The sequence below is a fragment of the Antennarius striatus genome, chromosome 22 (genome assembly GCF_040054535.1).
Source record: "Antennarius striatus isolate MH-2024 chromosome 22, ASM4005453v1, whole genome shotgun sequence".
In the NCBI taxonomy this organism is placed as follows: Eukaryota; Metazoa; Chordata; class Actinopteri; order Lophiiformes; family Antennariidae; genus Antennarius; species Antennarius striatus.
The window spans coordinates 10,939,942-10,961,987 of record NC_090797.1 but is presented as its reverse complement, the minus strand read 5'-3'; the positions used below and the strand labels follow the sequence as shown (position 1 = coordinate 10,961,987).

The following is a 22,046-nucleotide window of genomic DNA, read 5'->3' as shown; positions in this document are numbered from 1 at the left end:
TACCGTTTATCATCCGACAGGAGACGCGTCTGTCCACGGTTCATTAAACACTGCACACCTTCATATTTAAAACCCCACTCAGGACTGACTGTCTGCAGGGGAGGAGATGAGAATATCTGCGTCTTTGGGGAAGGAGGTCTCGCTTTTTGGTGGAACTGATGATGTCACAGTGGGAAATAATCACTGATTAGATCAATTATTCACATACAAGTTATTACGCATTAATTAGTATGTTTAGTGTTGATTTATTGTTGCGTTATTTTGCACTTTTGCTGCATTTATTTTGTAATCCAGTCTACAAATTTCCTCGGCCTTGCAGCATAATATTCAAGCAATTAGAAAGGCTTGTTTGAACTCTAATCAGATTATGATTGATCACATTAAAGCAACACATGATTCTTTTTCTTCAATGTGACATTCAAACGGAGAGGTCAAATGTAAAAGGCGACACAAACCCTTAAAGGTAATCGGAGTACAGTAACGCGTTACCACAGGAGGTAGCAGCTGTGCGCTCCGGAGTCTCCATAAAAGTTAGAGCGCACGGAGCTGAGCTGTCAGACCGGGATGCGACGCAGCGGAGCAAAGACCGGATACTGAAGTGATTGATCAGGATGGATCCCACTTTGACAAATTAATCTGTCCGTCATAGGTGCGTGGTCTGATCCTCTGGGTGACTGTCGGCCAGCAGACTCCAGTTAATTCTGGACTCTCTTGGAATAAAGAGACTGGGGCGCTTCGGGTCCAGGAGAGTCTCGGCTCTGCGTCGGAGGAGGAAGAATCTTATTCTGATAAGGCATTTTGTTCTCCTGTTGACATAAATCCAACGCTCCAAATCTAACGTTTTGCTGCCAGCCTGGGACGCAAATGTCTCCACATCACAGACACACCCCTGGATTGTAGCAGAAGCCCCGCAGATGGTTTGAAAGGGCGTTAAGGTGCGGGACGAGAGTGGGACAATTACAGGTAAGAGCGATTCAAGCCACTCCGACATTCATTTGTGGCCCCGCGTCGGGCTGGGGGACTTTGTCCACCGGTCAGTGCGCACAGCCAGGCGCCCATCAGCGCCGCGTCACTTTCAGACCTGGAGTCAGTTCCAGCGCAGTCACACCTCATTCTTACAGGGAAGGTATTAACGGGACCATATCAGGGTCTGTCATCGATTTAAAAAATTTTCTCTTCCCTACACTATCAGACATCAGATTGTCTGAACTGCATTTTTGTTTCCTGCAGGCATTTCTGTGCAGGAATTACTCCATTATACTTATTTATAGATAACTGCAGTTTGATGTGTATTTTACTTATTTTCATTCCTGGATATGCACAACTGAACATTTTCTCCATTAGAGCTTTAAAGAATTTAACTCCTGAATAAAAAAAACCCCCAAACAATTGTCATATTATTTGTCCCTACTTCCAGTTTATTGTGCGATGGCAGTTTTCCACCTCTGTCCTGAGTCCACCTGACCAGGCTGGGTCGAGCCTGTTCTTTAATTCAGCTGTGTGGTCTGTCTCAGACCTGTATGAGATAAGTCTAGTGATTTGGTGTCGTAGGTGTGGCAAGACCAGTGCTGTCTGGAAGTCAGCAAATATTGATAGTTGTGGATCAATTTGCTCTGAGGATAATGTCAGCTCACCTGGAGCAGACCCCGTGAGTCCTCCAGCGATGAAATGCAGGGACACAGGAAATCCTGGCAGGATGAAACAGACGCTCACCCCCCACCTGCTCCAACTATGGAAGTGATGCTAGAACCAAGGCAGTCACAGACTGCAACATCCTGTGACGCCCCTGAATTAAAAATGGTACCCTGACCTACTTGTGTAGGTCAAAGATCAAAGCTTATGCTTTACCTACTGTCATTGATCAAAGCACTAGCTTTGATCTATGGTCTTACTCACACTGGCCTTCTCCCTCGTGTTTCTATCTTATTTGGTTCCTGAATGTACAAAAGTTGAAATTTGACCTTGACCTACTTTTCTCAAGATCAAGGTCATCATCTCATTTTTGTCCCCTTTGCTGCCCGAGTAATGTGCTTTTTGTTTCATCTTTCTATCTGCAACGGCTGCAAAGGTATTTGGTGGACTAACGGACGGACGGACAGACGGACGGACGGACGGACGGACACTGACAATTACAACACATCACCGCTTTGAAGCGGGATGTCATCAGAAACACGAGTCGTGTTCAGGGAGGGATGAAGAAGACGACAGGATGACAGAAAGAAAAGACACCCAACATTTTAAGTCAATGGTGCAGATTGTTGTACATTTCTTTGAGGTGGAGCTGCTCTGATAGTGAAATTTAAAAAAAAAAATAAAAAAGGAAGGAAGCCTGCTTCAGTTGAACGTCACACAGCCAGAAAGAAACTGCTGACCCTCGAAACATTTTTTTTGCCTTTAAAAGCAATTCTGAATTAGGCTAAACAAATGTGTGTAAAAAGTAAAACTCCAAAGGCTGTTTCTATTTCTGCTCCTCTCCCAGAAAACTAGGCCTATATTACCTCCATGAAACATGTAACAAATGAATAAATAAATAAAAAGCTACTTTTCAGACCACAAAAGAAATTGTATTATCTTGACTCATCATTTTCTTGTCTAATCTAAAAACCAAAGTCGGCAGAGGCCTATTTTTGTCTCTCCATCTGTTCACAGACAGAACTCCAGCACTCGTTGCTGTTTCATGCTTCTACTCCGCTGCATTCATCTGGCAGTTCCTCGTCCTGTTTACCAATAAACATCTCAAATGTTTCTGTTCAAGTAATGTCACGGGTCAAACTATCCAGTTTGCATGTTCTTAAAGAACAATCTGCAATATGCTAAAAAAGAAAAGAAAAAAGGAAGCACCCCCACAGTGTGGAGCAGGGTGCGAATACATGTCGAGAAGAAGAGCGTAATGTTTGAAAATTTTTCCATGTCTCATCCATGGTTCTGATTGGCTGGTAGGGAGTACTGATACTTCTCTTGTTGGAGCAGAAAACAGCAAACCACCATCACTAGAAGTCTCATCAGGGGTCGTTATCAAAGGGCAACATTCAGGAGAAGTGAGATCACTGCCACGTTTACAGCCCAGTTAGAAAAACAACAACAACAACAACATCAAAATTATGAAAAGGAAAAAAAAAATAGAATATATAGAAAGAGATCAAATGTGATGCTTGATGGAATTGCACAAATTAAACAATATCCTGTCAAATAGAAAAAGCAAGCATTAATCTCTTTTGAGATTGAGTCTATAGCACAGTTGTTACCATGGAAACCCCAACAAATAAGACTTAAAATATTTTGTAACTGCAAAAAGATGCATATTACATCATTCCTTTTGTACTAGATTAAAATATAATAAGAAATAGATGGTGTGTTTGTTGTGGTTCCAAATGAAAATCTGTATCAACCAGATTAAAATGGATACAAAAACAAAACCAACAAGCAGATAAATAATCCTTAATTTACAGTTGAAGGTTGAATTAAAGGAGCTTGCTCTCCTTCGAGTGTCGTTCTGCATTACGACATGTATTTGAATGTGATCCAGTCCTCAATACTAGCTGCTGTTTTCTATCCTGCCGGGTCAGAGGAAAGGGGGTTCAGGTGTCATCTACATTATTTCTAACTGAGTGCTAAACTCAAGACTCTCGTCATCAGCAGGGCATCGTTTGATTCTGTCTAAGAAAGCTGAACATGATTTTGGATGTTTTTTTTGTGGGAAAACATTTGAATGTGTGAGGTGAGTCCTGTGAGCCTCACAGGAACCCGGGGGATTTATTCCTCTCTGCTCCAAATGAAAGACCTGAGAGGAGGTCAGGTGCTCAGCTGCAGCATGCTGATAGGTGAGTTTGTGCTCTCTTCTCCTGAAACCATTGGAATTTGTGTAAAATATCAGCGTCTGATTGGCACCACACCGTGTAAGTGTTTGATGTGAGAGGGGAGCGAGGACTTTCTCCCTCCCCCTCACCCTCTCTCACATTCTATTTGATCTGCAGCTCGCTCCGCTCTCCGGCTTTTTCATTTCAAGTACAACAAATTCACCTGCCGCTGAATAAACAGGAGAACTGTGGAAATGATAAAACAATAGGAAAAAGTTCTGAAACATTTTTTACTTTGACCTCTGTCTTCTTTCTCTGACAGGATTTTTTCTGTCACCCATTCCTGCTGTCGGTTTGTGCAGGACTTGTTCTGACTGGTTCCCTCACTGTTTCTCAAGCTGTCCTCAGAGAGTCTTGTTAAAGTTTTGTATATTACGACTTAACTTAATATTATATCAGTATATTATATTATTATATTTTAATCTCAGAGTTTTATATAAAGTGAAACAGACATTAACTAAACTCTTTGTCTTGTCTTAAACAAATAAATAAAAAAAGGAAAAATGGCCACTATTGAAAATGAAGAAAAGGTTCACAACTATCTGTTTCAAATAGCCACAAGTAATGAAATAATAATGTAAATGAGAAGCATCTTTAATTCATTTGACACTGAGGAGAATAAAGGAAAGTGTAGAACGATGTGAAGTTGACACTTCAAGCTGGAATCTGTATGGATGTAGATGCCATCGGGACCTGAGGAGCATTACTTTTATATTAGAATAAAATGTAAAAAATCCACACAAAAACTTCACTTTTTGAATGTTTTCTTAGTGTTGTTGTATTTCTCAATGGTCTGTTGTGTTTGAATTGCAGTCATAGGCTGAGATAAGTGATGTAAGAGTGCTGTTGGCAAACAAAAAAAATTCTAATATCTTTTAAAGCACACAATAAAAGGCCCAATAATATTTATATAAAGCACTTATACAGTACGTAATACTTAACTTCCCAACTGGAGTGATGTCATCCAGAGAGAGGGATGACAAAAAACGTTAGTGTTGGTGTAAATGAAGTTGTCACACCTGAGGCTGTTCTATTGTTCATATGTGACAGAAATGAAGGCAACACACACGTCTAACATTCTACATCATCATCAGCGCGAAAGTAAGTGAGAAAGTCTGCCTGAAACGGTTTCCTTGTCTCTCGGCTAATAAATCTATTAGTATGTTAGTATAAGTGTTTACACACCCATCAACCGCCCACACACTCCCCCTCACAACACAAAAGGGGGGGCAACATGTAAAAAAACAAAACAAATGATTTTCCTCTAAAGACATTCAAGATGCTTTTATATTAGTTTTACTTTTAAATACTTTTGTTCTCCGTGCACGAGATTCGGTCAACATTTACCATTTCCTCGTCGAACCGAAACTCTGCTGGGACAGTCGTCGACTTTATTTCTGTTCACGCCATCTTCTTCCCACTCGTCCACCATTCCCACTCCAGTCATTTCATGCAGAGGGAGGAAATAAGAGTGAGAGAAACTGAAGGACAGTGTGAGAAAATGGAGATCCGCTGGTCTCTGTCCAGCTCCCCCCCACCCCCACCCCCTCATGGTGGGTTTATCTCTTTCAGCAGTGTCTTAGTGCAGCTTTCTGTGTGGCCCAGTGGCTCGTAAACATGCGCCCGTCATGCACGATGACTCCAGCCTCCAAAGAAACACACCAACGCACATTTTGGACACGAGAAAACATCTTTCTCTCCATCCTCCATCTCCTCTCCTCTCCTCTCCTCTCCTCTTCCCTCTGTTTAATTTCGATGGCTGTTGGTTTGTGCAGAGCTGTGGGCATACAGTACTTTCATGATGTGAGCCAAAGCCATCTGGGACTCAATATCCTGTTTACCAGCTCTCAGCACTCTGAAAACCACAACAATACCGAACCAGGGCTGAAGTTCAAAACTCATTACAGTTTGCTCAGGTCGCGGTCAAGGTCGACCTCGTCTCTGTTACTCCGCCATGATGCCGTCAGAAAACAGACGCTGTTCCTGATGCCTTTGTACTCTTCTTCAATCTATAGCTGAGCCTGTGTGTTTTGGTGTCATGGTTTGTGAGCTTCCAGGATCTCCCAGCAGTTATCCACACTTGAACCTCGATGCCGGTCCACCGCATGAATGAGTAAAGATCAGAAAGACCGAGCTACTTGATACTGCTCATAGAAATAAAACTTGAGCAGTTTGATTTGTTTCTAAATGTAGTTTCTTGTGCCAGTATCTGATGTCTATCTAACGACAGCTTCATTCTTTTCTTAGATTCTGTTCTTCGTATCATTTTTATTATCCTGGTTCCCATTCTTGTTCTTCAGTTTATTCCTCTTATTTTTAGCGAAATGAAAAGGATATGTCTGCTGCATTTAAATTAAACAGTTTAAATAAAAGCTTTCTATCCAGAGCATGTCCCTTCCCACAGGTTATATCCCCATTTATGAACATATTATTATTATGCAATTGATATAAACCACCCGTAGCTAAATCTTTTCTTTTCTTTTCATCCAAAGTTTTGTTCCCATGCCCTGATAAAGGTTTAAGAAAATTATTCTTTAATGTTTTGTATTAAATGGGTGAAAAACAAAGAAAAGAAAAAAGAACAAATCAGCGGCCCAGCTGTTAGTCTGGTTCTATTCTAAAATTCAATGCTATTTCTGTTGAGACACAGTTTGATGGTAGTCTGTAAAAATTATTCAAGGTTAAAAGACAAACTAAACCAAAAATAAACTCCCTGTCTTGCAATAAAATAACCAAAACACTTTTTATTAGGCTCTAAAATGTAAAGGACTCTTACTGTTACCATCCCAACCTTTCAACACGGTTTTATCAAAATCCATTCACTAGTTAATGTACAACAGACAGGAATAGTTATAAAAGCTCCATCTCAAATGTTGAATCAAACAAAAATAAATTCCTCCTTTCACTCATTTCTACAAATCTAACACATTTAAGAAAGAAAAGTCAGGTTTTCTCTGTGTAATCATGCAAATAACCAAAAAAACTAACTCCATAAATTTAATTAATCCCTTTGGTTTTCTTAGTCAGTGTCCAGAGGCCAACAGCAGACAGGACTGCAGAACAGGGTGGAAATTAGCTTTCATGTCTACTTTGACACAAGAAGTGGCTATTCAGTTTGCATGAATAAAATGTTGCTAGTTTAGCATTAATTTATTGTGTAATGATAAGGTTAGGATGACCTGCTAACTCTTTCTGAAATCCTCAAGTCATTAGTTCTTTGTTGAAATGTCCTCAAACTGCTGGATCATGTTTTGCTAGAATCCCTTACACAGTGCAATGAGTTCCTTTATTGCAACTTATATCAGCAGATTAAAATAAATTACTTAGTAGTGGGTGTGTTGTTAAAAACAGATAACTTACACAATGCTTTCACGGGACGTTACACTCAGGGTAATCCACGCAGACTCGATCGTCGGTCAGGGACAAAATACCACACGACAGTATAAAACATTTTCCTCCTAAGTATAATTGGTCAAAGAAAAACACGCCTTTCAAGATGGGCAATAAAAACACACCTCAGTCTATTCTTAAGAATAGTTGTAATGTTGTTGCCATGGAAACCAAATTATGAAAATTGTAAAGTTGTCTGAAAAGCCAAAGGCTCTATTCGATGTTTTATGTGAAGACCAATCTATTGAGGATTTATGAAATAAGTTTGAAGTTAGGTTTCCGACAAATAAAAAATATACAAATGTCATAATAGTATCATAATTTTTACTCATAAATAAGAAGATTATAACTGTTAACAAAGTTTAATGCCATCATACTGGACTTTTTTTTTTCTTTTCTGTGATTAACTAATGTCTAAATGATGACAGGGCCCTGAGGTAAACCTGTGGCTCGAATCAATGCGTAAGTTTAAACGTAGTCTGTTGCACTCACGGTAAAATTACATAGGTAAACGGCTTCAATAATAGGTTATTAATTTATATTATTTAGACGCAATCCAGTGGGGGGAGAAGCGCACATGTCAGCAGCTGAGAATGAAGATAAAAACATTGTTCACACTGGTCTGCATTATGTCAGGGATCCTCCTCATCCTCATTATGTTTGATATTATACAGTAAATATTAAGTGGACGTTTGACTTTTCAGTTGTTTTATCGCTAACATAATGCTCTTTTCAATCACATAAATCACATAAATGTGTTCTCATCTATATCAAGTAAAAAAGGAAATCTATTCAAACTTTTAAATGTTTTGTGAATAACACAGTAAATCGACATGTACGCGTTACAAAAACAGTTGAGAAGAATATTCATAGCATTGCCTATACCTATATTACCTAAGAACTGAAATCAAGAGCTGACATCTAGCTGCTTTGAGTGGTTTCCTTAATAATAGCCAAAACTACTTTACTTCTTACATCAATATCTGTGGCTTTGTACTGCTTATGGCTGCTTTAAGGTATTTCATCTTTTATTTTCTGTCTGTTTTAGTCACATGATGCATACAGGAGTTACTAATTGATAAAAAGAAAAATAAATTAGTAAGAAATTGAAAAAAAACAAAGCTGGTCTAATATTTTATATCACTGATTGATCTCTTCCCATTGCTTAGCATTCTGGTGGAATACAGAGTTAGACATTTAGCATCCGCTGAAGTATTAACACCTTCTCATCCTTTTTTAACAGAAGAGCGTGGATGGAAAGTAGCAGAAGGATCACAACCACACAGATGATCACAGTGAAATAGTTGCCAGGATATGTGATGGACATAGAAACGAACAAACAAATGGACGAATACATGAACACCGACAATTACAATACATCACCAGTTTGAAGCGGGACGTAAAAACTGAATGGAGTGCTGCATGCAGCGCTGCTGCAGATGTGAGGATGGATTAGTTTGTGGATGTGTGTGTGTGTGTGTGTGTGTGTGTGTATGTGTGTGTGTGTGATGGATCAGGATGTGAGCCAGTACTGATCATAAAGGGAACTGTCTGGATATGACGGGACATCTGAATGCGATACAAAAATATTGAATTCTCTGTGAATTAATGCTGAAACTCCATCAAGGGGATCCTTGTCAAACGGACATGCCATGTTTGCCTCTAAAGTACCTCTAAAATACAGAGGTTTTTTTTTAAATAATACCAACCTTTTGTTAAACTCTCCGTCCGACAGAAACAGGAAATGAAACGTTGTGAGTGGCTGTGAAAGGGGGCGGAGTCAGAGGAAACCCTGGGTTTGTGGAATAAAACCTGCTCCCAACCAGGTTAGCTTCAGAGAGTCTGTTACTGCGGTGACAAACCCAGAGGTTCAGTTTACCTCGCTTCATGAAACAGGCCAGGGTTACTGCTCTAACTCTGGATTAAGTTACCTCCCCTTGTGAAACCAAAAACCCTGGTTTTCCCTGATTTCAGGGTTAACCTACCCAGGGTTTTTTTCCACTAAACCTACTTTGTGAAACGGGCCCAATGACTGCCTGCTGTGTACGTTAGTTGTGTGACTCGCGGTGGCCTTTGTCCTGTGTGTTTTCCCTCTGGCAGAACTTCAGTCACGCCGAGCTGCACGACTCGTTTTGTTCGCTCTGCATCCCCGGGCTATTTAACCCGCGGACTGTAACCTAAAGACCTGATAGTGGCAGCCTGTGGCTTTCAGTCTGAGTGCTCTCCCTCACTTATCTGGCCAATAAGCCATTTTAATTGCTTACACACAGAGCCCTATCAGGCCATGTCGTGAGCATAGAGATAAGGGTTACACAGAGTCAGGCATTAGTAACAGGATGAGAGCACCGCAGAAAAACAGAGCTGGGGGATCCCAAGAGGAGACAGAGTCAGGAAATAGCAGTGACCTTCCTATTAATTTCCAACGCACAGAACTGTTCTCCTGTTAACTTTAAGGCTCCGGAGAGGCGACCATTCACCAAAAATCAAAGCGAATTTGAATGATCATGTTAAAGATGTATGGTGTGCAGCACGCTGAATGGGCATAATCAATAGTAATAAGTAATGTAAGTGTAAAACCACACAGGTTAGCGTGCAAAGCAATTTCAGCTTTTTTGTGCATTTGTGTAAATACATGAAAATAAAAATGTGGAGAATTTACTGCTTCAGAAACCTAATTTGTCCAATTGATGGGATTTTTTTTCATTATTTATAGCATTTGTGCCCAAATACTGACAACTGCAGAAGCTAATACACACAATGGAGCAAGGACACAGGTTTGAATAGGAAGACTTTTAATTTTTGACTTAATTTCAAATTTAACCACACAGGTCACTTGGAGAGGATATGGATTTATAGTTATTATTTTGAAAGCTTTACGCTGGCATTTAAGACTTTTTCCAGTGTGACATGCAGTCATCTCACGGGCTCCAGCGACCTTCCTCTCCAAAGAGATTTGGATTGTTGAGGTTTCTCTGTGTTTTGTTTTGACCCATGCGGCCTGCATGAGAGCTAGTCAACAGGGCGTCTGGGTAAATGTCAGCTACACTAGGCGTCTAATGAGACCAGAGACTAAGGAGAGGGCTGACACCATCATGGGCTCTCTGCTGAGAGCCTCATTTACATTCTACCAGGCGACAGCTGGAGACGTGAGGGGAGAGAGGGCGAGAGAAGATGGGAGGGAAGCGAGGGCACAGCGGGAGAAAACATGTTAGTTTGCAGTTTGCAAACATCACTCAGAGGCAGGAATGATCTCATTGGCTGAAGTGGGATTAAGAGGGTGGAGCCTAAACTGACATTTTTCTGGTCAAAGCTGTACTATTCATTATGTTTTTACATTCAATGAAAACAAACAAAAAACAAACAAACAAACATTTAAGCAATGTTGCTTATTTATTTATTTCCTGTGTAAAGTTTTTGTTGATCTACATTTAATTGTTTTCATTTGTATCACATAATAATAATAATAATAATTACTATTATTATCATCATTATTATTACTTATATATTTTTTATAGTTATTATTATTATATTATTATTACGATTATTATTATTATTATTTATATATTTTTATAGTTATTATTATATTACTATTATTAGTATTATTGTTGTTATTGTTATTATTATTATTATTATTATTATTATTATTGTTGTTGTTGTTGTTATTATTATTGTGAAGATTTGAATCATCTTAAATGAAGGATATACATTAATGTAAGTACATTTATCTCCTGTTTTCTGAGTCATTTGCTGTTTCCCCTCCATCAGATTTGGTTCTGGTCGGTGGTCTGGTTCCTGCCAAAGCGCAGGGAAAGAGATGCTGATTGATGCAACATCAGCATCAGAGTGATCACATGTGCAGAACGTGATCCACCAGAGGAAGATGACACCACAGCTCTTTAATAAAAAAATAAAAAAGTCTTGGGCAGCAGAGAGGCAGATCTATTTTTGTATCAGTCCTCGTCAATACCCCAAACAGACTTAGTATTGAAAATACTGATACTTCAGGTTTTGATCCAGCCAAATAGACTGAACCTGACATTAGTGAATATGAGATCAATATTATGAACAACACTGATGCAAATACAAAAGACCTTTCAGGCTCAATCCATGCATGCTGGCATGCAGCCATCTGCAGAAACTAATATAATTTGATAGGTCGGTGACCTTTCAAATAAAAATTAAAACTACGGCTTTGCTTCACGCTCGTGGTGTTTGATCAAATGCCACGCAGATAGAAGAATAAATACTGAAGTGTGATCTGTGTTCTTATGACGGCCACCTCCCTTCTAATCACAGGAAAAACCAGCCTTCAGATGGCGAATAAGGAGTTTGATGAAATGTTTTAGCCTCTGTAGCTCCCCATCCTCTCTGGCTCAACGCCAACACACACTTGTGGGATGGAGAAAAAAAGAGAAATGGAGTCACATTTACAAGTACAGTAGCGTGCCAGAAATGAGTAACAGTGAGCCTCCAGACTGCAGAGCCCACTGAGCTCCAGTCTCAAGGCTCTGGGATCCGTTGATTTGTTGATCTGCGTGCCAGATGTTCCAGGTGCCACCGGGGATGCGAGCCAATCTGTTACAGTGGAGGGATTTAAATTCAAATTATTCAATTAACACCATTTTGACATGTTGATGGCAACACAGAAAGGGGGAAGTAGGTTTGTATTAATTTCTTTTTACTAACAAGAAACTGGAGTAGCTGAATCTTAAGACACACAGACCCACCAGTAACTTAGGTCAAAGTAATCTCTGCTTGTGCGTTTGAATTCTGACAAGTGAGAGATTGTCACGCTGAGCTGAAATGAATTAGGCACACATGAATTAGGTAAACAGCAAAAATAAATAATTTGCTTCTTTCAAGGGGGCAGCAATATTAAACCAAATAAACTTAAACGGGCCAATTGGAGTCAACCGCAGACACGCAGACACATGGAGAATGTAAAAAAGAGTACGCAAAATAGTCCTCAGGGGCAGATTCAGACGTCCTACATACGTCTCCAGTTCAAGTGTGATATTATTCAGCCAAGATTCAGTATTTTTGTATTTTTTTTGGTGCAGCTGGCTGGACAGGCCGGGGTGAATTCCAACCCCCCCCCCAAAAAAAATATTGTGAGATTGTGCAGTGATGGAAAGTGTCACATTTGTCACTGACAGATGAAAGGCAGTGCCACCCAGTGCCCTGTGGCCAGTCAGGACTGGAGCTGACTGCCAGAGAAAGATGACCCAGTAAGCCTCTCTCTCTCATAAACACACACACACGCGCACACACACACACACACACACACACACACACACACACACACACACACACACACACACACACGCACACACACACACTGTTGCAGGACTGGATGGCTGGAAGGCTGCGCTCAACCCCATGTTTCCTTTTTCAGTCTCGCTGAAGGACACGACGCAAATCAACTCTTCAAATAGTCCACCTTAATGAGTTTAAAGCAGCATAGGAACCAATTACATTGTCAAGCTGAAGGTGCTGACAGCTAATTACAAAATGGGAATGAGAAAACACTCACAACGAGCAGTCTTGTCTCAGACAGGACACACAGCCCACTCCTGACAGACATGTGAAGGCAGAGGAGAGTAAGGAAGTCCAGTCTTGTGGATCTGAGCCGAGGACAGCATCATGTCCTTCTGATGGGTGCTGTCGGTCAGGAGGGAGTTCCATTTTAGAGGGTTTGTCGTTTCGCACTTGCTGCTAATATCATCATCAAATTAAACAGCGAATAATACACAAAACAGATCTTCCACAGACGTGTGTGTTTATCACGTATTCACACTCACTAATGGACCAGAGTCACCGTTAGAACTTGACAAAAATGACATCGAGGCGCTAATTAATAGCCATTTAGGTCATCTGACGAATAAAGATGTGACACAAATTATGGGAAAGATTTATCATGGACTTCACAAATTCTATTAGAAAGAAATTCATTAATCAACATGACCAGATTAAATCAGTTAGCATAAATAATGTTTCTTATGCCAGAACACCAGTAAACATATGTTTATACAGATGAAAGCAAAATTATTCCTGATTTGTATGCTGGAAACTCCTGGGAAAAAAAAAAAATCCTCCATGTGATTCAATCAGGAGACTGATGCTGTCTAGAAGGATCTAGAATTTTCTGAATAATATAAACGTTTTTCAATCTCCTGAATGTTCCTGAATGTTCTGCCTCGGTAGACTTTTTGGTCCGCTGAGGATCGTTGTCCCTTACGAACATATAATGATGCCTAAGCTTCATCTAGCATTCCTCTATAATTTCCTGGTCCTTGATGGAATCCATCTGACCTCCACATGCTGCAGGTTTCAAGCGTTTGTTCTGAGGAACCCCCAACATGCTTTACTGCAGTAGAGCATTCTCTGCTGCATCAGCTAGATCCCTCCTCCTCCAGACATACCATTGATCCACAGGAATGAATAGTTCCTGTTTAGTTTCATGGATCACAGAACAACTCACCAAAGCTCCTGCTCTCATTGAGTGCTGCTAGAAAACACTTCTCTTCTGATTTTGGGTCAGCAGTGGTGGGAATCTCTAATTTCCTAACATGGAACACTGAAGTAAATTAAAGTAGATTTTTCACTTTAATAACTGATGTGTCCCCGTATAACGATGCTTTTCAGGGGTTGAATAATTCTGAATCTGCATCATCAGAAATTAAATCAGCAAATCTGAACTACTGAGACACTTTAATTTAAATCAACTGATTTTTTTAGGATTACATTAAGATTTTAATCGAAAGGCACTGAAGCCTTTTCTAAATTAATATAGTCTTTTGCTTATCGTAATAATATTTCACTTCATCTGTTTTTGTATGGAAAACATTGCTGTGGTGTCGTCCAGATGTACAGTGACTTTCATGTTTTCACACATTTATGACCCCTAACATTTTAACTGGGATTTTATGTTTCTTATATTATTTTATGATAGACCAAAGTTTGCGCACAATTGTTAAGTACAAAGAAAATTATACATGATTTGAAATTTATTTTACAAATAAAAATTTAAACATATGATGCACAACAGTATTCAACCTCTCTGAATCAATACTTTGCGGATCCATCTTTTGCTGCAATGACACACTGTATGTGGAACACCTATTCATTTCATCACCCTGACGAAAGCCACAAGCTACATTAGTTTTTCTGACAGTCAAGTCTTCTTTATACGCTCATGTCGTTCCACATGAGCTTTTACTCCTCAGAGCTGCAGTCATCAGTCTCAACACTTTAATAAACTTAAATCTTCACTTAACACCCCTTCCCTGAATCACTTAGAACATGCACTCCAATTTGCAGCTGTTTCCTGAAGTGTTTCTTTTCTCTTCCTAGCCTTTAATCAGAGGTGTAGCATGTGGCAAATCTCTTGAGCATCTGCTCGACAAGGCACTGCCTGCACATGTAATAAAAAAGGCAGATATATGTGCGTGTGCGTGGGGGTGTGTGCGTGTGTGTGTGTGTGTGTGTATGTATTTAAACACATCCGATTCCTGTGGATAAGAACACCCCAATATATCAAAAAGGCCTAAAACGACCTACAAGAACTCTTCAACAAACTCTGCACAAACGTTTGATTTATAGAGCTTGCCTGATCCTGTTTGAGTTTGAAAAGATCCACTAAAGTGACACGCGTAAAACTCAAACATCTGTTCTCACATGATTACTTCTGACAAGTTAAACTCGTATCAAACAGTGCTGAAGTTGTTTGCTCTCTTGAAACTGTTGTATGATGTTATTTCAGAGAAGCATCTGCTGTATTTGCTGATGTCCACCAGAACCGCAGACTCTTCAAACCTTCCTGATTTGATGTAAAGTAGAAAGTAACCAGCTCCTGGGTAATCAAAAGAAGCTAGCAAAAAGGTATTAATTTGGCCTTTTCTACAGTGACTAGGTAGATAAATCTGTGACAGATCATGTTGTAATCCACTGGGTTTGACTGTTTACTAGCCAGTCTCCTGATCAAATAATCCAGGACAAAAACAAAAGACTTCCAAAGGTCTTGTCTGATCCTAGGCTTTGTGTCTTTCTGACAGCTTAATGATGCCTCCAAGTCAAATCAATCCCATTAACAGAATCTTGTGATTAAATAGCATGACAGGATACTGAGAACATGGTTGTTGTAGGATGAGTAAGTTATTATCACCTTCACTGACTGGTACAGGCAGTAGGACCCTCAGTTATGTTCATTTGTTCAGATCACGTGGAACAGAAGAGGATATGATCACTAGCTTCACTCAGTCTTTTAGTATTCTCAATGGCTTAGTTTAAAAAGCCCCTTTGAACCAAATGAGATCAGTAATTTATTTATAACACTGTTTTTTGTTTAGCATTAAAGTTATTTACATGATACAGGAAGTAGGTTCTGGGTTCTATTTGCTTCTGTGTGGAGTTTGTATGTTCTCTCCGTGTCCGTGTGGGTTCTCTCCAGGTTCTCCAGCTTCCTCCCACCTCCAAAAACATGCAGCTTAGATGAATGGGTCACACCAAATTATCTTTAGATGTCAGTGCTGGCATGAACATAACCCTGTGATTAGCTGGCGTCTTATCCGGGATGTACCCAACCTTTTGCCCGGAGGCGGTTGGGATATGAGCTAGAAGATGATGATGAGAAGGTCTCGCTGGGTGAACGCCTCCACTAAAATGAAACAGCCCCACTATTTATTTATTTTTGACATGCCTGACCTTCTCACTGGTTTACATACAGTATAAATATATTAAATACTTCTCATGTAAGAAATGTCCTTTCTCATAATATAGAGAAAAAAAAATCCTGAGTCAACCATAATTTCCAGATATTCATAAAAAAAAAAAATAGGTTCCTTTTTGGCCCACTGCTCCAGGCTTCCACCAAGCTTCTTGGAAGCCTACAGAGTAGTTCTGGTGTAATCCTGCTAACAAACCACTTGACTTTAGCGAGCAGAAATGATTTCTTGCAGAAGTTCAAGGTGCGGTTGTCATCAGAAACTGCAAATGTAATATGTCAAGGACAGACATGTTTCACCTGACAGCGGGTTGTTGGCTTGTCGTAGCCGATTCAGACTCCTGTTACATATTGCTAACTCCTGTTACTCAGGAGTTTAAGGCTTGATTTAAATGATTTACACTGTGTAATTATTTGTATCACAGGACTGACCCTCTTTCTCCATACGCCGTCATCTGCATGCGGTTGAACCCTGTGCTTCTGGCGACCTGAGTGCGATTATGAACCACCAGCAGACCGACTGAGCCCTTAAATATCCGCATTTCAAGAGGTTTCAGTTGTCGCATGTAGATTCGTTGGCTTTGGAGGTGTTTCAGGGAACTTCTGAGTGATAGTAATGAGCTCTAGCAGACAGCAGCGCTGCGGTTGTAGCCGGCACGATGCCCAATTATGTGGTAACACCTGTCGAAGTCGGTCATGACTGTATGGAATGTCGCTTTCAGACAGCAGTCCCACCCTCGACTCTCTCATAATGAGAGAGGAGGTGTCGCTATGGCATGAGCACATCCCGGATGTATATTTTAAAAATGCTCCAGGAAAGGAATTTGCTTCTGTCTGATCAGTCTTTTGTTCGTTTTTCCAGCTGAACATCAGCATCAGGACTTAGACCTGTCTGGTTGTGACTGCTAAGGGTTCAGCATTTCAACGGGAAGGATTCAAAATCAGCATCTTTTTCTCATTTCAATTAGATGAGCATGTTGACTTCCAAGTCTGCTGTAAATCCAAATAGAGATGATGAATGATACAAAAACACAGACGCCAACATTTGTTTTCTTACCCTCCACGGTTATGATGCGACACTTATTGCGTTCTGCCGTAAGCTGATTTCACCTAAGATCATATAGACAACGAACCTGCTATCCATAATCAGCATACGGGAGAAGCAAAGGACTGGATTCCACGGATTGATTTCTCCTTGAAAAAGTCTATTTCCTAGCCGACAGATGACAAAGATGAACGGCCGGGAAAATATGAGTCGCTCACAGCTCAGCGGCAAGATGATGATTATCAAACTCAATCTACAAGTGAACAAACAGAAATTTACTTCCGGCAATCAAACGGAGTTGAAAATGTGACTTTTGTCATTTAGATATGAGAACTTGATGAAAAAAAGTATAAACTTGTTAAAGCTGTTATTTAAAAATAGCAGGAGAAATTTCTGCTTCCTATAACTAATGGCTGAACTCTGTCATTTGTTCTTTTGAACGTTGTTTCTGGGGCACACACACACACACACACACACACACACACACCCTCTGGTCTTCCCTTATTTTGTTGATAGATGGTGTAATAACTCACTGAAATGTAACAAATTGCAATCTTTACATGGTAAAAAAAATGTTATAAGGTCTGATGAGGAAATCAATTCTCAGATAACATCACAGTATTACATTACCTGCTGTAATATTTCCTTGAGAGGCTAAATATGTTAAATAATGAGCCAATAATAAATTAAAACTATATTAAAGGCCACATATGTGCTTGTAACACCTCGTGCAGCCATGATATAATAGAATATGTTGTGAAAATACGAGGCGACATTAATTGATTTGCGCTTGCAGTTGTCATTGCTGGTGAATTTCATTTTTATCTTCTTTAATTACTGAAATTGATTCTGTTAAATGCTAGGATTTCATTTAAAAAAATTCTCCTGCAAATTCCAGGTAATTAAGCAAGTTTTCATACAGCGTGACATGTTTGAAAAACAGTGTGAACGAGTAAAATAAACTGCATTTGATTTATATAAAAGCTGAATCAGCAAAAAACGACCTCTTTCCATCAGAACTGTTACAGAAGTCAAATCACAGACAGTCTCTATTCTTCTATTCCCAACATTTTCCTAATCTCAGATGTGACTTCTGCAAAATTTTCTGCAGCAGCGATGGATGGATTCTTTAAATGAGGAATTTCACATTTTAGCATTCATTGTCATACATTACATTATCCCTGACAAAGTAGGAGTGGGGCCACCATGTTCTTAATCACTTAAATCCACATGCAATCTGGCTCAGCCATCTTAGCCAGGGCCGAGGATCTATTAGTCCCTTCTCATTTCAGTGGGAGAGCTGCCAACCCATTAGTTCTGCTTTGCTCTGCTAGATTTCCATATCCTTCCATTTCGACATTTTCTGCAAGAAAATGGGAAAAGTTGCGGATTAATTCGAACTAATCCTCCATTTTTCTATTGCCTTTAATTACTTGTTCCGGCCTCTGACACTCTGAATGGTCATCAGGAATAAGTTGACTTAGCATGGCTCCCATCTTATTGTTAAAGAAAATGGTTTTGTGTCTGCATTTAAGACTATATCTTGGGGACTTAGCCTGCTGTTAAACACACACAAACGCATGCACGCACACACACGCGCACACACACACACATACACACACGCAAACACACAAACACACACGCGCAACACTGATTTCCAAATCAAATTTTCGACTTGATGTTTTTGCATCATTATTGAACCGTGTTCTTATTTCTTCTGATAGATTTCCTCCCCTGCAGAAAAGCCCATTTTCTCATCTCATGAACCTTCAGTTCAATTTAACTCTCATCGCTCATTACAAACACACAAAATTCAGATGATGATTACGCTGAGCAGCCGACTGATCTTTGTGGGTTCCCCTGCAGAGCTCCAGTTTTCTTACCCCTCGGCTTCACTTTCTCCTACTTATTCTCTCTCTGGAATTGAGGAGGTTGACCAGAACTGAGGAAATCCAGCATATGAGGAGCTGCAGTGACTCCCCCTTGCCCCCTCTATCCTCCTCCATCCAGTAGGAGTCACAAAGCGTACAAGTCAATGCAACCGCTGAGGCAAAGCGCCCTTTTTTACCGATAACGTTCAAAGCGGGCCCAGACGACCCGATGAAAGCAATCTAATACCGCAAATTAGCCTGTCACTTAGCCTGGATTATAAGCCTCACGAGGGCCACAGCTAAAATAACTCCTGCCTCGTTGTTCCGCGATGTAAAACAGCGGAGAGATGAGTGTAACCAAAAAAAAAAAAAAAAAAAAGAGGTGCAATTTAATATTTAAGCCCGTGTGCTGTGCTCAATCGCTTTGTGTAATTAAATAGATTTTTATAAGCCTCCCTCCCTCCTCACTGCACTGCCCTGGTCATTTTGTCCCAGCAGCCCCGCTCGGGGAGCGGAGCGGTGCCACTCATGGCCCACGCCACCGCACCTCCTCTCTGACACGCGGGAAAGGTTGACAGGAAAGAACAGGGCGACAAGAGGAGGCGATGCTGTTGATTTATGGCTCGTGTCGGCGGAGCTCGTCATTGATGGCGCAGCCGTAACCGTTGCTGGCACCGCAGATGTTGGGAATGTAAATACAACCTGTGCAGGAACGTGTGTATTATGATAAGATGGCAGGGCTTGCTTCTCTCTGCAAAATCATGTTCCCTTTCCTCAGTTACAAAGACGCCCTGTCGGCTGAACTCAAAGCTGGTGCTTTGATCTATGGTCTTACACTGCCCTTCCTCCTCGTCTTTCTATATTATCCGGTTCCTGAGTGTACAAAAGTTGAAATTTGACCTTGACCTAGTTTTCTCAAGTTCAAGGTCATCATCTCATTTTCATCCCCTTTGCTGCCCGAGTAATGTGCTTTTTGTGTCGTCTTTCGGTCTGCAACGGTTGGAAAGATATTTGGTGGATTAAAGGGTGGACGGACAAATGGACGAAGACCGACAATCACAATCCTTCATGTAAAAAAAGATGACTGTTGACTTACATACTTTCCTGTGATTAAGTAAGATAATTCTAGTTTATTACAGAAACATGAACCATGCTGTAGACACACATCGTTAGTTCAACTACAGGGGGAAGAAAAAACAAGTGAAACGATTAGTAAATGTAAAATTCAAACAACCAGTAAAGCATCAGCAGCCAAAAAAAAAAAAAAATCCCCTTTATAAATACATGCTTCTCCCTCAACAGTTTTTTTTTTTGTTAGCGAGAAAAAGAAGTAACTATTGGTTTATTGCTCATCAGATGAAAAAAAATAAATAGAGAACATAAATTCCTGTGAAGAAAGAGGGGTTTCATTTCATTTGCAAATGAGACTACCGAGGTGGCCGCCACCTGAAGAGCAGCGGAGACACCAAAGGTGAAGGTTGACTCCAGGTGTGTTTTATGAAACCAGGGTGACCCAAATGAACAAACAAACAACTTCAGGCACCTGCACCTGCAGCTGCTTCATTCTTTATTAAGCAGATGAACTCCAACATCTACAGTCATTTTACTTTTGACAAATCTTGGACAGTAATTCACAAGAAAACTACGTGTGAACGACAACAAGGATGCTAAAAATAAGATTCAAGATGGAATACAGTAGGAGGATTGACTGAATGCTGGCCGGATGCTGTTGTATTTTTAGTCGTGGTTCTTTGTTTCCTTCTAGCTGGCTCCATCTTTATGATTTAGTGATTTCCAACGTTTCCTTGAGTGCTTCCCAGAGAAGTGGTATGAAGGCAGCAGCAGGTTTTACAACCAGGGAAAGAGAGACAAGCAATGGTGAAAGATTTCCCAAATGACTGACTCAAAACCCAACCTGTCTCATTGCTGCATTTCATGCTGGTCTTGTTCTTCTTCTGTGGGAGTAAATTGGCCTCTGTATGGCTCCTCTGCAATGAATTTCTTCCCACATGAAAGACTGTAGAAAGATACCTTTTGGTCTTTACAGTTGTCGTTTTGGATCACACAAACACTTCTTTTTCTTTGTAGTTCCGATGTAGACGTGATGTCAGTTTTTCTGAGCTCGCTCAGTTAAAGCTCTCAATCACACACTGGTGTGAGTTTTGACAACAGCAGGAGAATTGATGGAGGCTAAAAATGACTTTTTTTCCCCCACAAGGTCAGGAAACATCCTGCACAAATAGATGTATAAATGTCATAAATGTACTCATAATAAAAAGGACGGAGACATTAAACTTGCAATTCAGTAATGATATTTAGTTAACATGTACGTAAACCAGCACTGGAGATATATTTTAAGATGATTTTAATCACTTGTCAACTTCCCTCAGGTTGCTAGAAGAACACTGAAAAGTTTCATTAGAAGCCTAAAAATAGCTTCTCCAATGCTCCGACATCTCCCTCTTCACCTTTTCTTCTCAACAAAGAGAACACTCTATTTGTGTGTGTGTGTGTGTGTGTCCCCACACACACGCTTATCGGTGGCAACTAATCCTAGGTGTGGATTTTTGGGTTTTCAATTGCACAGACTGAAGGAGGTGTACTGAAGCTGAGCCTGTCACCAAACAAAGCGTGTATAGTCAGAGGTGAAACATCATGGGAACAGAGGGGGCCACCATTATTGCTCTTAAGCACAAGAGAACCTGAGAGCTCACTACTGCTTCTGTTCAGATCGCCCCATTCTTAAGAAGGTGCCACTCATGTTTGAATTGAGATACAAATTCTCTTCGATTGTTCTCCTTGTTTGGAGCTGCTTCCTTTATTATTCTATGTAGCTTTAGAAATAGCTTCAGCCTTGACAGCCATTTCACATTGAGCACAAAAATATCACAATATTTTGATTTACACTCCCGCTCTGCTGTGACTGTTTCCCGTGTTTATGTAGCTTCTATTTCTCTTCACTTTGCTCTATGTCGAACCTTTATATATCTGTGCACTTATAGTTTGGTAAAAATGCAGCAAGGATTCAAAGTTGATTAGAAACCACACTTTCACTCATAAATGTGGTTTATTATTGTTTCTCAGAACAAGGAAAACTTGACAAAGCTCCTCCAGGTCCTTGCTGATGGAGAGAGAGTATCACGATAGCATTATGCTTTGGC

General features: G+C 40.2%; 1 protein-coding gene across 1 annotated transcript in view; it reads left to right on the top strand.

Annotated features, from left to right (window-relative positions):
- Positions 1 to 21: 21 nt before the first annotated feature.
- The window catches only part of LOC137589195 (chemokine-like protein TAFA-2), a 53,886-nt gene continuing 31,861 nt past the window's right edge, over positions 22 to 22,046 (top strand). The window contains exon 1 of the mRNA XM_068306766.1: positions 22 to 963. The gene's annotated coding sequence lies outside the window, so the exon portion shown is untranslated. The remainder of the gene's footprint in view (positions 964 to 22,046) is intronic.